The 14,110-nt window shown below is 41.0% G+C and overlaps 2 non-coding genes across 2 annotated transcripts; both read left to right on the forward strand.

Annotated features, from left to right (window-relative positions):
* The first annotated feature begins 4,984 nt into the window (after positions 1 to 4,984).
* On the forward strand, positions 4,985 to 5,092 carry LOC112774164 (small nucleolar RNA R71). The gene has a single exon (XR_003188664.1). It is a non-coding gene; the product is annotated as a small nucleolar RNA R71 (small nucleolar RNA).
* An 8,182-nt stretch (positions 5,093 to 13,274) lies between these two features.
* Positions 13,275 to 13,381, forward strand: LOC112774288 (small nucleolar RNA R71). Its single transcript, XR_003188783.1, has one exon. It is a non-coding gene; the product is annotated as a small nucleolar RNA R71 (small nucleolar RNA).
* Positions 13,382 to 14,110: the final 729 nt, after the last annotated feature.

Consider the following 14,110-nt stretch of genomic DNA (forward strand, 5'->3'; position numbering starts at 1 on the left):
AAAGAGCACGAAAGCACTAATAAAGAGAATAGTTATTAAAGAAGAAAAACTAAAAGTGAAGAAAAGAACGATCATACCGTGGTGGGTTGTCTCCCACCAAGCACTTTGCTTTAACGTCCGTAAGTTGGATGCTCCACTAGCTCAATCTGCTGCGATGTGGGGATCTTCCAAGCGGAAGATCTCAAGATCCTTATTTTTCTGCACCTTCTCACCATGGTATAGCTTCAGGCGTTGTCCATTAACCTTAATAAGTTCAGAGCTTGAAGGATGGCTTAGGTGATAAACTCCGTACGGTTCAGCCTTCTCTACTCTGTATGGACCTTCCTATTTTGATCTCAACTTACCGGGCATGAGCCTTAGTCGAGATTTGTAAAGGAGGACAAAATCTCCAGGTTGGAACTCTTTCTTCTTGATGTTTTGATCATGCACAACTTTCATCTTTTCCTTGTAAATTCTAGAATTCTCATAAGCTTCTAGGCGAAGGTTCTCCAGTTCCTGCAGTTGCAACTTTCTTTCAACTCCAGCATTCTCAATTCCCATGTTGTACTCCTTAAATGCCCAGAAGGCTCTGTGTTCTATTTCAACTGGGAGATGACAAGCTTTTCCGTAAACCAAGCGGAAGGGGCTCATCCCAATGTGTGTCTTGTATGCTGTTCTGTATGCCCACAGTGCATCTTGTAGAATGGTGCTCCAGTCTTTTCTGAGGCTTGACTATCTTTTGCAAGATACGCTTAATTTCTCTATTTGACACCTCGGCTTGCCCATTAGTTTGGGGATGGTAAGCTGTTGCAACTTTATGGATTATCCCATGCTTCTTCATCAATCCTGTTAGTCTCCTATTACAAAAATGGGTACCTTGATCGCTCACGATCGCTCGTGGTAATCCAAAGCGACATATAATATGGTTTCTCACAAAGGAAACAACAGTGTTAGCATCATCAGTGCGGGTAGGAATTGCTTCCACCCATTTGGAAACATAATCCACAGCTAACAATATATAAAAATATCCATTAGAATTTGGAAATGGACCCATGAAGTCAATGGCCCAAACATCAAAAATTTCACAGAAGAGCATATATTGTTGAGGCATCTCATCCCTCCTGGATATATTACCAAATTTCTGGCATGGGGGGCAAGATTTACAAAACTCAGCAGCGTCTCTAAAAAGAGTAGGCCACCAGAATCCGCAGTCTAAGATCTTTCTAGCTGTTCTTTGAGGGCCAAAATGTCCTCCACTCTCAGATGAGTGACAGGCCTCTAAAATGGACTGGAATTCTGATTGAGACACACAACATCTAATTATCTGGTCAGCGCCACATCTCCATAAATATGGGTCATCCCATATATAATATTTAGACTCGCTTTTCAGCTTGTCTCTTTGATGTTTAGAAAAATGTGGAGGAAATGTGCGGCTAACTAAATAATTAGCGACAGGTACATACCAAGGGACTACCTCGGATACTGCTTGTAGGTTGTCAAAAGGAAAATTATCATCTATAGGAGTAGAATCATCCTTAATATGTTCAAGGCGACTCAAGTGGTCTGCTACTAAATTCTGATTACCACTCCTATCCTTTATTTCTAAATCAAATTCTTGTAACAGCAGTATCCAACGTATATGTCTTGGTTTGGATTCCTTTTTAGCTAATAGATACTTTAGAGCTGCATGGTCCGAATACACTACTACTCTAGTACCAAGTAAATAAGCTCGGAATTTATCCAGAGCAAAAACAATAGCAAGAAGCTCTTTCTCAGTAGTAGTATAATTGGACTGGGCAGTGTCTAAAGTCTTAGACGCATAGGCAATAACAAAAGGATCCTTACCTTCACGCTGATCCAGCGCTGCTCCTACTGCATGGTTGGAAGCATCGCACATGATTTCAAACGGCTGGCTCCAGTCTGGTCCTCTCACAATTGGGGCTTGAGTTAGAGCAGTCTTCAACTTATCAAACACTTGTTTGCAATCCTCACTGAACTCGAACTCAATATCCTTCTGCAGTAATCTGGATAAGGGAAGTGCCACCTTACTAAAGTCCTTAATAAATCTCCTGTAGAAACCTGCATGGCCAAGGAACGAACGGACTTCCCACACAGAAGAGGGGTAAGGTAAACTAGAAATAACATTCACCTTTGTTGGGTCTACAGAAATGCCATTATTAGATACCACATGTCCTAATACAATCCCTTGTTTTACCATAAAGTGGCATTTTTCGAAATTCAATACAAGGTTTGTATTAACACATCTATCTAATACTCTAGATAATCCCTCTAAGCAAAGGTTAAAAGAATCACCATAAACGCTAAAATCGTCCATAAAAACTTCCATACAGTCCTCAATAAGATCAGAGAAAAGACTCATCATGCACCTTTGGAAGGTAGCTGGTGCATTGCACAAGCCAAAGGGCATTCTCTTATAAGCATAAGTCCCAAAAGGACATGTAAAAGTAGTCTTTTCCTGATCCTCAGGAGCTATATGAATCTGGAAATAACCTGTGTAACCATCTAAAAAGCAATAATGTGATTTACCTGACAGGAGATCCAGCATTTGATCAATGAATGGAAGTGGGTAGTGATCCTTACGGGTAGCTTGGTTGAGACGCCTGTAATCAATGCAGACTCTCCAAGCATTTTGAACTCTAGTTGCTATGAGCTCTCCATTCTCACTCTTCACTGTAGTGACTCCAGATTTCTTGGGCACCACTTGTACTGGGCTTACCCATTCACTGTCTGAAATGGGATATATGATACCTGCTTCCAATAGTCTGGTCACTTCCTTTTTGACAACTTCCAAGATGGTGGGATTCAATCTTCTTTGTGGTTGACGGACAGGTCTTGCTCCCTCTTCTAAAAATATTCTGTGCTCGTATACTTGAGGGTTGATTCCCACTATGTCAGCCAAACTCCACCCAATTGCCTTCTTATGCTTCCTCAGTACATCAAGTAACTACTCTTCTTGTTGAGAAGTCAGTTCCCTTGCAATATTAACCAGAAGCTTCTGCTTATCCTCAAGATAAGCATATTTGAGATGTGGAGGGAGAGGTTTCAATTCTAACTTTTGATCATGGGCGGGCTCTGGATTATCTGGGGCTTGTGAAAATGGCAAAGTGCCCCCATTGTCAGTTAAGAGGGTCTCCACACTTGGACCTTGTCCAGTGTGCCTCTCTTCAAACTCTTCCTTTTGAACTTCAGCCATACTTTCGTCTATGACATCACACTGGAAGATAGAATGATCTTCTGGGGGGTTGTCAATGACTCCATTCAGATTGAAGATTACTATGTGGCCATCTATTTCAAAGGAGTATGTTCCTGAAAAAGCATCCAATTTGAATTTTGATGTCTTCAGGAATGGTCTTCCAAGTAGGATTGATGATGGCTTATCTAAATCATTGTGGGGCATCTCCAAGATATAAAAATCAGTGGGAAATGTGAGCCCTTTAATGTTCACCAAAACATCTTCAGCAACTCCAGCCACTGTAATAATGCTTTTATCTGCTAACACAAAACGAGCTGCCGACCTTTTTAAGGGAGGGAGCCTCAAAACATCATATATAGACAAAGATATTATACTGACACATGCTCCTAAATCACACATACAATCATAAATTACTACACCACCAATAGTACAACTAACTATGCAAGGACCTGGATCACTACATTTTTTAGATAATCCTCCCATTAAAGCAGATATAGAACTACCTAAAGGAATAGTTTCTAATTCATTAATTTTGTCTTTGTGGATACATAAGTCTTTTAGAAACTTTGCATATTTAGGTACCTGCTGAATAACATCAAAAAGGGGAACAGTTACCTCAACCTTTTTGAATATCTCTACCATTTTAGGATCGGGTTCCAGCTGCTTCCTGGGCTTTCTTGCAAGTTGTGGAAATGGAATAGGAGTAGTGTTTTCTGTGGTGCCTGCGCCTTTTGGTGCTTCCTTCTGTGGTTGAGCTGTTTCTTCTTCAGCTGTGTTCTGTATATCCTCTTCCTCTTCAACATCTTCGATTTCTACCACCTCTTCAGCTGAGGCGTATTCTGGTGAGATTGGTTCCTCCTGATTCCTCTCCTGCAGTGTGGTTCTGGACCTCAGGGTGATGGCATTAATGCCTCCCTTTGGATTGGGTAATGGTTGAGAGGGGATTCCAGTGGTGCTTGAAGGTTGGTTACTGGAATTTTTTGTTGATCCAAACTGTGTCATAAAAGCTTGCAGAGTAGAGGTGAGACCATTCAGACTGGCATTAATACTATTCATGATGTTGTTTTCCATGGTCTGTTGTCTTTTCTCAAAAGATTGTAGTAGATCTTCATTAGAAGATAACGAAGAATGAGTAAATTGAGAGGTCTACTGCTGATTGTTCTGTGGTCCTTGGTTTTGCCTCAGGTGAGGTGCTCTGTAAGGTTGATTTTGCTGCCTGTTATTGTTATTGTTCCACTTCTGATTTCCCTAATTATCTCTGCCTCCTCTGTTATTGTTGTCCCTCCAATTCTGGTTTGAATTGTCCTGCCATCCATGGTTATTATTTCCACTTTGATTGTACCCTTAGTTGGGGCAGTCATAGAAGTTGTGAGTGGATGCCACCATGTTGTCTTCTTGTTGGAGCTGTGGGCATTCATCAATGTAATGGCTATAATCAGCACAGATTCTGCAAATTCTTTGTGGGACTAGTTGTTGGTTTTGTTGTGGTGGAGGAGGTTGAGCTTGCTGAGCTTGTTGATTCAACTGCATTTGCTTCAGCAAGTTGGTCATTTCACAAATGCTTTGAGTCAGAGCAGCAGTCTCTCTGCTAGAAGATACTTCTGTCACAGCTTTTGAATGGCCTTGCTTCTGTCTGTGGTTCCTAGTGGATTCAGCTAAATCACTGATCAATTGCCAAGCTTCATCAGTGGTCTTGTACTTCTTCATAGACCTATTGCTGGCACTTTCCAGTGTGGTCTTATCTTGAGGCCTCATACCCTGTGTAATATAGCTGAGTAGCACGATCTTGTCAATCATGTGATGGGGGCATGCTTCCAGAAGATTATTGAAGCGCTCCCAGTATTCAAAGAGAGTCTCATTGTCATCCTGAACAATTGTGGAGATATCCTTCCTCAGTTTATCAGTAACTTCAGATGGAAAGAATTTTTCCAGAAACTCCTTTCTGAGTGTATCCCAGCTGGATACATTTGCTAGAGGTTGAGTGTAGTACCACTCTCTTGCTTTTTCCTCAAGAGAAAATGGAAAAGCTTTCAGCAGAATTGAAGTTTCATCAGTGCCATCACGCTTGACAGTAGAACAGGTTGCCTGGAAATCTCTCAAGTGCTTGATAGGCTCTTGAGCAGGTAGGCCATGAAACTTGGGCATCAAATTTAGCAGTGCGGTTTTTATTTCAAAATCTGTAGCTACCGCTGGATGATGCGCTTGAAATGGTTGCATTGTAAAATCAGGGGCTCCTTCCTCCTGGATGGTAACTCTCCTAGCTGCCATGTTTTCTGCACGTAAAACAACCAAATCAGTAGAACGGGGGCTGGTTTCTTCTTCAGATTCACTTTCAGATCCGCCCTCAGAGCGGGCTAACCGACGCTGTTCTCGCCTTATTCGTGAAATTATCCTTTCAATTTCAGGATCGCATATTAGCAAGCGTGGATCAGGAAGTGAACGCGTCATTTGACGGAAGAAACATGCAGCTTGTAGTAGCAAAATAAAATAAAATGCAAATAAATAAATTCTAATCAATAAAATTAGCACTCTATTGTAACTCCCCGGCAGCGGCGCAAAAAATTGATGAGACACAGAAGCTGGTGAATTAAAAATTATTAAAATGGTTACGTTGCAAGTATAGTTCTTAACTCACCAAAAATCTGCCTATCAATTTAGAAGTATGTCACAGAGAGTTTGAATTAAAAATTACTGGGAGTTTTAAGCCCCAGGTCGTCTCCCAACGAGTTACAGAAAAGTGTGCTATCTTATTAATCAGATGTTCAAAGAAGTTGAGTTAAGTAAATTGGAATTTAAATTGAGGAAATTTAATTAATATGAGTAAAAGCCTTGACTGGGAGTTGATTGGTTGGAATTTCTATTGTTGATGGAGTGATTGTAAGATTAATTTATAATTAATGGTTGTTCTGTTTGGTTATCCTTTATTAGGTAAGGGAAAGTCAAATAAGTTGGAATGCCAGATCTGTTCACAAGTTGCAACCCACTTAGTTCAAAGGGATTGGCGTTGGTGACAGGATAGCAATCCAACATTTAACCCAATTACAAATTTTTCCTTCAATCCTTCCAACTCAAGAGTTCCTTTTAATCAACTCCCCATCAAGTAAAGAAACTACTCACGCATTGTAAATAATAAATCCATAGCACATGAAAGGGAATTAAAAGAAGACATGATTATTGGAATTGAAATTGAATTAAAAAGAAATAATCCTTGCATTAATTAATCATAAAAGTATTCAAATAACAAAATTGAACAAAACAAAGAACATGGAAGAATGAAACCAAGTTAAGAAAACGAACTAGAATGACGAAGTCTTGATGATGAAAATAAATCTTCTCAATGTTCCAATGCTAAGATCAATTGAAAATTAAAAATTCTAAAACCTAGAGAGAAAAACCTAAGAGAGTAAAACTAGATCTAAAACTATCTCTGAAGAATGTGTTGTTTGTTTCTGCATATTCTCTGACTCTAGTCTGCTGTTCTGGGCCGAGAACTGGGTCGAAATAGGGTCCAAAATTACCTCCAGCAAATTCTGCAGATTATGCAGATCGCACATGTCACGCGATCGAGTCATCCATGCGGACGCGTCACTTGCCCTTTTCCTCGCCACGCGTTCGCGTCGTCCACGCTACCGCGTCGCTTGGGCTTTCCAATCCGCGCGGCCGCGTGAGCCATGCGGCCGCGTCGCTGCGATTTGCTCTCCTTCGCGCAGTCGCGTGAGCCATGCGACCGCGTCACTTCTCGCTGGTTATCTCCTCAAATTCTTGTGTTTCTTCCATTTTTGCTAGCTTCCTTCCCAATCTCCAACTCATTCATGCCCTATAAAATCTGAAACACTTAACACACAGATCACGGCATCGAATGGAATAAAAGAGAATTAAAATTAAATAATTAAAGTCTCTAGGAAGCAGTTTTCAAACATGTAATAAATTCCGGAAAGAAATCTAATATGCATGCTAATTTAATGAATAAGTAGGTAAGGATCATGATAAAACCACATAATTAAACAAAATATAAACCATAAAATATTGGTTTATCAGCTTCCCCTTTACTTCTTAACGTTAGAGGCCACGTTAACTAAGTTAACGTGGCAACTAACGTGGCCACTTATGAGCTTGGTCCAATTATTAGTGATAATGTTAAGTGTCACTAACGTTGGCTCCATTTCCTTTCTTCCACGTTAGAGTTCACGTTAACTTAGTTAACGTGACTCTTAACGTGGGCAATGATGGCTTCGAGAGCGTTATTGGCAATTACTTTTCTCATTAACTTTGCAAGTTACTCCCATTCCACATTAGTGTTAACGTTAGTGTAACTAACATAGCCACTAATGTGGTTCTTCTTTGCTTCCTTCGTCCTGAAATCAAGCAATAAAGTGCATCAAAGTTCTAGTCCAAGTCATGGGAAATGCAACATCCAATTTGTCCTTAAATTCATGCAAAATCCTCATGAAATCATGTAAAATTCACAATGTATGCTTGAATCAAGATGTAAGTGAATATCTACCCAAAACTAGCTTATTTCCTAAGGAAATGCATGAAATTACCCTAAAAACAGTAAAGAAAAGGTCAGTGAAACTGGCCAAAATGCCCTGGCAACACAACACCAAACTTAAAGCTTGCTTATCCCTAAGCAAGTACTGGAACAAGAGAATGATGAATGGAATGCCAAGAGAAATGAGTCATTCTTGTGGAAGTCATGTCCCTGGTTTTATGGTGGTTTCATGCATAGCAACTTAGGTTCATTCCTGGCTTTCAGACCTTTATCATGTCCTAGAATACTCACTGTGATTGCATCCCATGAGACTTTTATTCATTGATCATTTTGTTGTTATTTCAGGGCTTATTTTTGTTCTTAAGCTAAGTGCTTTGTAAGGGGGCAACTCTTTAAAATAAGCTTTCAGCCAACACTCCCGAACCAGTTGGTTCAAGGTGCTAGGTGTTGAAGCACCCCTAAGGACTTACTTGCTCAAGTCTCTCCCCCATACATACACACCACAAGCACATAGTTTATTTATTTTCTTTTCTTGAGACCTTGGTGTTCAGCACCTCTTTGGGTTACTAAATGCTCTGTATTGAGGGTTATTCTTGATAGTGGACTTTCAGCTGATAATCCCGAGTTAGTTAACCCAAGTTACCAAGTGATAAGGCACCCCTAAGAGCTTATTCATCCAAGTAGATCCCTCACACAGGAGCACCACAGACACGCCTCAAGATTAAAGACCATTGGTGCCTAGCCTTATTTCTTGTTCTTTTTCTTTTATTCCTCAACTTTGATTGTTCTTTCCCTTTTTCTTATTAAGATCTTCTTATTTAGCTAGTCTCATGGGGTGTGTCTCAAGCATAGTATTCATGACAGATAGTTGTCCTCCCACCTTATGGTTGAACCAACTTAGCTAACTTATGACTATACCATAAACTCATGAATTTATTCCATAGTATGAACTCCTCTCTGGTCTTTAAAAACACTCATTCTCTTTTCATTTGATTTAAAGGGACAAACATACAAGTAAGCAAAGTAAGGGTGCAGTGACATAAAGACCAACAAGCATAGACCTCTTCAACTCAAAACTTAAAAGATAGAAATAAAGAAAAAGTTCAAACTATTATGGAAGCATGTTCTATTTCATACAAGATCTTCCTTATTCAAAGCATAGAAAAAGATGGACTAAAGAAGGGACTCCACCACCTTTTACTCATGTGGTTGCCCATGCTCTCCTCCTTGCTTGTCCTCCTTGTATCCCTCTTGAGTGCTCATACTCCCACTCCCTTTGCTTTTTCCAATCAGCTTCTTCCAGAAACCACCATCTTCCATCTTCTTCTTGAGTGTTTCCTTCTGTTGTTTCACCTTCCTCTCTTCTTGTTCTATAAAATCTTTTTGGACCTCATCATAAGTAGGGATGGCATAGTGTAGATGATGTATATTACTGGACATGTAGTTCAACTTGGCTTGAGTGTTTACGTTGAACTCCTCCCTATGTAGTTTAGTATTTGCTGCTCCATTTGTTATTTCTGCCACTCTTCTTGTTGTCTCATCCAGTTGGACTGAAGGTTTAGTATTTGCTCTTGTCCTTCCATATGTCTCATCCCCAAATCTTCAATGGCTTTTAGAAGGTGATTCATATTCAAGTCGGCTGGGTAAGGATGCTCTTCTTGTTGATATTCTTCCTGATGAGACTCCTCTTGGTGAGCTCCTTCTTTTGCTTTTAGTTTCCCTATTTGTGGCCTTCTTTGTTGCTGAGCAGGTGTAGTATAGACCATATGCTGGATTGTCATCAGCCTCCCAGGGTTCACCCAGTCTGGATTGCTATCCTCAAAGACCACCTTGGCCTCTTTGCATAATCTGAAAATGGTGCTGGGGTACCAAAGTTTGGCACCTGATTCAAGCTTCTCAGCTGAATCTTGAATTCCTTCAGCTATAAGTTCATGCACATTGATTTCTCCACCTTGTACTAGGCAATGTACCATAGTTGCTCGATTAATATTGACCTCTGAATTATTTGCAGCCGGGAGGATAGACCTCCTCACGAGTTCAAACCACCCCTTGGCTTCCGGGCTAAGGTCTCCCCTTTTGATGAACCGGGGTCTCCCATCTCCATACCTCTCCCAGTCAGCTGCTATAACACAGATATCAGTCACGATCTCAGTGAGCTCATCATTGTCTTGGCTTTTACTTATCCTTGCATGATAACTGGGCTCATCAAAATATGGTGATTTCAGGTGAAGAGCTCTTGTTATAGCATTTGGGCTGAAGTCCACCTCCTTTCCTCTTACATAACTTTTGAAGGTTGGGGCCCTGGTTTTGTCTTCTCTCACCACATTTGCGTAGAACTCTTTGATGAGGTTTCCATTGATCTTCCCCTCTGGATTAGTGAGCCTTTGCCACCCTCTTTTTTCAATTTTCTCCCGAATTTGTGGGCATTCATCTTCATTGAATTGGAAGGTTAACTCGGGCAATATCTTTTTGAGCTTGATCCGCTCAAATTCTCATTCATGGAAGGCAGTTTTGAATCTCTTCTCATTGAAAGGAATGCTCTCCATTGGTTCCTTCCTTTTTTGCCTCTTGGAGCTTGATGATGCCATGAATTTGAGTTGCTGTGTGAGGGGATTTGAAGGTAAGGATGGATGAAGAATTTGGTTGGTTAGGATGAGGTGTGATGAAGAGGTTTTAGACGCTGAAAGTGTGAAGTGGAGAGTAGGAATTTGAGTGTGAGGGGTAAGTGTGCACTAGGACTCACTTATATATGGAGATTGTGAGTGAATGGAGGGTGTGGATTGAGGGAATTGTTGCTTGATGGACCGTTGGGGTTGTGCATGGGGAAAGGACAAGGATCATCATTTTATGAGAGATATTGATTCGGTCTTCAAGAGTCTCCTTTCTTTAATGTTGCATGGCAACATTTTCCAATGCATTCCTTCTTGAGACAAGTGTATAGTCCCTCTTCATGAAGTGGCCGAACCCTTCTCATTTAGTTGTCCAATCAATCTCCTTCAATGTTCCTCTCCTTTTCCTAAAAAGATAAAAGAAGAAAAGGAAGAATTAATCATCATAAAAAAAAACAATTTAAACTTTTCGGCTAGAATAATAAAAAAAAGAAAAGATTTTGTTTATTCATGAACTCCAACTAACTAACTAACTATGTATCCTTATATGCACATTGGTGGCACCATGGGGTGACACCAAACTTAGTTTGGAGTACTGTGATGAAAAGTTCTGTTCAAAGCTCCAAGACTAGCATGCTCTCAGTTGCATTCATGCTTTCTTGGCACGCTTTGAACACCAAACTTGTTCTTCACTATATACTACAATATAAGGATTTCACCAAGTGTTTGTCAAGTTTGGGTTGGAATTCATGAATATTGACTTATTCACTAGTAAAAGCTCATAAAACATGGGTTGCCTCCCATGAAGCGCTTCTTTAGCGTCACTAGCTTGACGTTTCTCCTTCATCAGGGAGGTTGATAATGCTTCAAGTTCTCCCCTCTTGCCTTGGACTTATATCCATTGGTTGTATCAATGATCTCTACATGTTCCAAGGAGAGAACTCTGTTGATAGTGAAGACCTTAGGTAACTGAGATGGTACAGTGGGGAGATTAGGGGGGATATCTGGGAAGTAAGCTGAGATCACTTTATCTCATGGAGAGAAGTCTTCCGTAGGGATCTTCTTGTTCCTCCACCCCCTTGGTACCTTCTTCTTTGTCCCTTTTGATGTTGCCTTGCTCTTGGTGACTTCTTCTTCTAAGGAAATTTTGTTGTTGTCTTCACATGTCTCTGGTGGTTTAGGTTCCTCCAGCATTTCCTTGAGTTGTGACAACTGCTTATTTCCTTGTTCATCAACCAAGGGCTTTCCCAGATGGGCTGGTTGTGCTTCAGTGCTTGCTTCCTCTGTCAGCATCTCATTATGATCTTTGCTTGGTTCTTTGTTTTCTTGGTCTGCTTCTTGTGAGAGTTTGAAAACATTAAAGCTGAGTCGTTCATCATGGATCCTCAATATTAGCTCCCCTCGCTCCACATCTATGAGTGCTCTGGCTGTAGCTAGGAATGGTCTTCCCAATATGATTGGGTGAGTGTGACTCTCTTCCATGTCTAAGATGACAAAGTCTGTGGGAAGAAAGTACTTCCCAACCTTTACCAATACGTTTTCCACCACTCCTATTGCTTGTTTTTGAGTTTTGTCTGCCAGCCTTATGACTACATCTGTGGGCATTATCTCATTGATCTTCAGCCTCTTCACCAGGGATAAGGGCATTAAGTTGATGCTTGCTCCCAAATCGCAGAGTGCTTTATCAAACATTGTTTCTCCTATGGCACAGGGGACATGAAAACTCCCTGGATCTTTTCTTTTCGTAGGCAACTGTGGTTGAATGAGGGCACTGTACTCCTTGTTCATCACTATAGTTTGGCCTCCCTTGAGTGAGCTTTTCCTGGGAAGCAGCTCCTTCTTATACTTGATGTATGCGGGTATTTGTTGAATAGTCTTGATGAATGGTATGTTGACATGCAGAGATGCAAACAAATCTAGAAACCTTGAGTATATTCTCTTCTCCACAGCACCATTGAGCAGTTGGGAAAAAGGTGCATAGAGTCTCAATAGCTCTTGTTGTGAGATTTCTGGTTCTTGATGATCTTTTTCCTTCTTCTCTACTGAGGTATCTTCAGGTTGTTCTGACAGCTTGCTTGGCTTGTCCTCAGTCTCCTTATCACTTATAGTGACCATCTTACAATCTTCCCATCTTACTTTCTTTGTTTCACCTCTCGGATTCTTCTCTGTGTCACTTGGGAATCCATCTGTGGGTTTGGGAATTTGCTCAGAGAGATACCCCACTTGAGATTCTAACCTCTTGATTGTGTCTCCCTGGTTCTTGAAACTGGCTCGCACTTCCTCCTTGAACACCTTGTTGTCTTGAATCTCCTTGCCTATGCCTTCAAGTAGATTCTCAATCCTTGAGAGTCTGTAATCAAATGATTGTAGATCATGATTAGAGGTGGAAGGATGAGGTAAGTTATTTTGGTTTTGATGTGGATGTGGAGAGGTGTTGTTATTGGGGTGTTGATATGGTCTAGATGTGAAATGTTGGTGGCTTGCATTGTTGGGATTTTGGCGTCTTTGATCACGGCTTTGGTCTTGTTGATTTCCCCACCCAAAGTTTGGGTGATTCCTCCATCCAGGGTTGTAGGTCTTGGAGTATGGATCATGATTTTGCCTAGGTGAATTCCCAATGTAGTTGGCTTGCTCCTGACTGCCCTCTGTTTCTTCACTCACTCCTTCTTGGTTTGTTGATGAAGTGGAGATTGCTGCTACTTGGTTCCTCTCCATCTTCTTGGTGAGGTCAGCCAGCTGCTGGGTAATGAGCTTGTTTTGGGCCAGCAGAGCATCTACATTATTTAGCTCCATTACTCCTCTTGTGTTCCCTCTTTCGGAAGCATAGAAGTAGTCATTCTCTGCTACAGTTTCAATGACATCTATGGCCTCCTCAATGGTCTTCTTCTTGTTCAAAGATTCTCCGGATGAATGGTCTATGGCCTTCTTTGACTCATAAGAGAGCCCTTCATAGAAAATGTGCAGCTGCACCTATTTATTGAACATATCTGGTGGGCACCTCCTTGTTAGGTCTTTAAACCTCTCCCATGCTTCATATAGAGTCTCACCATCTTGTTGCCTGAAAGTTTGGACCTCAGCTCTCAGCCTATTGATTCGTTGATGGGGGTAAAATCTTGCTAAGAATTTGTTCACCACATCTTCCCAAGTTGTCAAGCTCTCCTTTGGGAAAGACTCCAGCCACTTGGCTGCCTTATCCTTGAGTAAGAATGGAAATAAGAGCAGTCTATAGGCGTCAGGATGAACACCATTAGACTTTACTGTGTCACATATTCTCAGGAAGGTGGTTAGATGTTGATTGGGGTCTTCTTGGACACTTCCTCCGAACGAACAGTTGTTCTGAACAAGGGTGATGAGCTGTGGTTTTAGTTCAAAATTGTTGGCATGGATGGTTGGCTTTTGAATGCTACTTCCACAATTTCCTGGGTTTGGATTGATGTAAGAGCCTAAAACTCTTCTATCCTCCCCAGCATGATTTGCTCGTCCTCTTCCGCCATGGTTGTGAGCTTCGTCTTCACGATGGTTTTCCATGTTTTCTTCCATGTTTGGTTCAAAGTATTTCTCAAAGTGTTCCTCTTCTTCTTCAGCACCAACTACACGTTTTTCTCCTGCCTCCCTTCTTAGTCTAAGGAAGGTTCTCTCAGGTTTAGAATCAAAGGAAGTTGAAGCCCCACTTCTTCTCCCTGTCATACAACCAACAAGTACAAGCAAAGAGAATAGGTGCAGAAAGTATATCTGTCAGAATTACTGTTAGTGTGAGTGATGCAATCTATCAAATAGTTAGTGGGTTAGTGAAATGAATGGTAAATAACAAAGAAA

Source organism: Arachis hypogaea, chromosome 18 (assembly GCF_003086295.3).
Source record: "Arachis hypogaea cultivar Tifrunner chromosome 18, arahy.Tifrunner.gnm2.J5K5, whole genome shotgun sequence".
Lineage (NCBI taxonomy): Eukaryota > Viridiplantae > Streptophyta > Magnoliopsida > Fabales > Fabaceae > Arachis > Arachis hypogaea.